This window comes from Amphimedon queenslandica, unplaced genomic scaffold (assembly GCF_000090795.2).
Source record: "Amphimedon queenslandica unplaced genomic scaffold, v1.1 AMPQUscaffold_10710, whole genome shotgun sequence".
NCBI classification, from domain to species: domain Eukaryota; kingdom Metazoa; phylum Porifera; class Demospongiae; order Haplosclerida; family Niphatidae; genus Amphimedon; species Amphimedon queenslandica.
This window is the reverse complement of record NW_003549037.1, coordinates 4985-7500: the sequence shown is the minus strand read 5'-3', so window position 1 is coordinate 7500 and position 2516 is coordinate 4985. Positions and strand designations below refer to the sequence as shown.

Below are 2516 nucleotides of genomic sequence, written 5' to 3'. Positions count from 1 at the left end.
GCTGTATTTCTGATGTTTGATGCTGAACTTCATTAACTATTGCATTCTGAAGATCCTAAAAGACAAGTCTAATAACTAATACTGTAACTATCTCCTTTCTTGCAGAATACCCTTGCTCCCTCCCTCCTCCCTCCCCCCTCTCTCTCTCTCTTTATTCTTTTTCTTACTTCATCCTCCAGTTCCAGTACAACTCCATTAACAGTAACTTGAGGTAATTCACTGAACCTCTTGACATGAAGAAATCACATGAAAACTAGGTAAAAAATAAGATAATATGCAACAATGTACCGTATAGGGGTTGTATTTCATTGGAAATACATGCATGCATCAGAAAATATAATAAAAATTTGGGTTGATTTAGGAGCCATTTTTCGGAAAAAAACATGGGCTATAGCCTTGGGTAATTTTCAAAATTTTGGCATTTTATTAAAATGGCCATAACTTGAAAAATTAAAATCGAATCACTTCAAACTTTCTACATAGCATAAGGACATCAATATGTATCAGAAAATGTAATAAAAATTTGGGTTGATTTTGCAGCCAGTTTTTTGAAAAAACCATGGGCTATTTATAGCCTTGGGTAATTTTCAAAATTTTGGCATTTTCTTAAAATGGTCGTAACTTTAAAAATTGAAGTCGGAATCAGCTCAAACTTGCTACACAGCATAAGTACATCAATATGCATCAGAAAATGTAATAAAAATTTGGGTTCATTTTGGAACCATTTTAAAAAAAGCCATAGGCTATCTTTGGGCATTTTTCAAAATTTTTTCATTTTATTAAATTGGCCATAGCTTGAAAAATTGAAGTCGGAATCACCTCAAACTTTCTACACAGCATAAGGACATCAATATGTATCAGAAAATGTAGTAAAAACTTGGGTTGATTCTGGAGCCGTTTTTGGAAAAAACCATGGGCTATAGTACAGGGTACATTTTTCAGAATTATTTATTCAAATGGCCATAACTTAAAAATACATAACATTAATATAAAACTTACTTTGGAATAGAAATAGAATCTTCCAATTACTGTCTTTCCACCAACAACTCAATCACTTTATGCTCAAGCTATCAATAATTAATTAACTAATAATTAATAACTATTAATAATTACCTTAGCTTTATCTGCTTCAAGTGTAGCATTTAATAAGTTCAAATCTCCTTTCTCCTCCTTTCTCCTCTTCGATTTCGTGCATTTTTGTTTCCAGTTGTTTCCACAGTTTGCTTTCTATTGTCATTTGCTTGTTGTAACTTGATGTCACTGATTCCATTGAATATTGAACGCAGTGTCTCAATACTTTTAGAATAACTTGATACTAATTTATCATTCTATAAAAATAAAGAATATTCATGTACACATGTACATCAAAATATTTTAGGAGGTGAATTGAAAGCACTCAGTTCACAAACTCATACAGTAATTCACAATAGAGCTTTTGCATGATGTACTCTCTCCTACCTTTCTCTAACCTGAAATTTCAACTGCAGAATTTATCCAGATTTTTTCCCCATTCTCTCCATTCCTCCATGTACATTCTTGCCACATAACATGGCAGACAATTTAGCTCAAATTTAGCTACACCCTCCCATTGATTACATCAGTGGAAGAACTCTATGAGACATAGATCTAATTAAATATGATAATAATAATAATAATAATAAGCCACACCCACTACATGAACGTTGGCTTACCAGATTTCGATAAAAGCTGAGAAGAGAGAGAGAACAAAATTATCTCCTTGACTCGTGTGAATTATGTCAGCGTAATCTTCTTTGGTCACTTCCTGGAATAAACTCTCTGGTACTTCTTCTCTTCCTTTCTCTGTTGCTTGTTCTTACTGAAGTGTTCCCTGCTAGTGAAGGACCTTCAAAGGAAGAAGAGAAAGGTCAATTAATGGTTACTTTCTGCCGCCATCTTTGAAGGGGGTTGGTAAAACCGGGCTCGGGAGGGGCTCGGGCACGGGAAATTGCGGGGTAAAACCGGGCTGCCCCGGATTGGGGCTTCAACTATTTTCATGGAATACTGAACTGAGGACTGACATGGAGCTAGTAAGGACATAGAACAAACTACTGAGTAACTGTGCAATTAAATAATTATTATTCTTTTCAGTATTGTTAAAATATAGGGAAGCCATGAATCCCCCTGACTAATGCTGGGAACAAGGCTCTACTCCCATCTGTCTTCTAAGTCCACTTTAACTCTATCATTTTTATTTCTGATTTTATTTGCTGTCATTGTTATCTTAATTCCCATTTTCCTTGATTGTTGATTTATTTTTATTTATTTATATTTATTAATATTATTTTTACTGATGATCATTATCTATTTATCATATTTTAATCTATTTCATTCATTTCCCCTTTTCTTTTTGTTTTCTGGGAGCTAGCAGTTCTTGCTGGGATGTCTGTGCTATTATCAAACTTACTCAATTTGGTTTATTGTAATTAATTTATATTACCTTTGAGATGCATTTCAATGTCGGATAAGAAGAATGAAATGTGGAAAGTTCTTATGTC

General features: G+C 33.6%; 2 long non-coding RNA genes across 3 annotated transcripts; both read right to left on the bottom strand.

Moving 5' to 3' along the window:
• LOC109589925 (uncharacterized) lies at nt 1–1037 on the bottom strand. 2 transcript variants are annotated; one of them, XR_002189014.1, is made up of 3 exons: nt 1000–1037; nt 168–227; nt 1–55 (listed from the first exon to the last, which is right to left on the bottom strand). It is a non-coding gene; the product is annotated as an uncharacterized LOC109589925 (long non-coding RNA). The 2 variants fall into 2 exon arrangements; XR_002189015.1 differs by having other exon boundaries at nt 168–253; nt 1000–1036.
• Nucleotides 1038–1230: 193 nt separating this feature from the next.
• On the bottom strand, nt 1231–1626 carry LOC109589924 (uncharacterized). Its single transcript, XR_002189013.1, has 2 exons — nt 1459–1626; nt 1231–1328 (listed from the first exon to the last, which is right to left on the bottom strand). It is a non-coding gene; the product is annotated as an uncharacterized LOC109589924 (long non-coding RNA).
• Between the last annotated feature and the right edge of the window lie 890 nt (nt 1627–2516).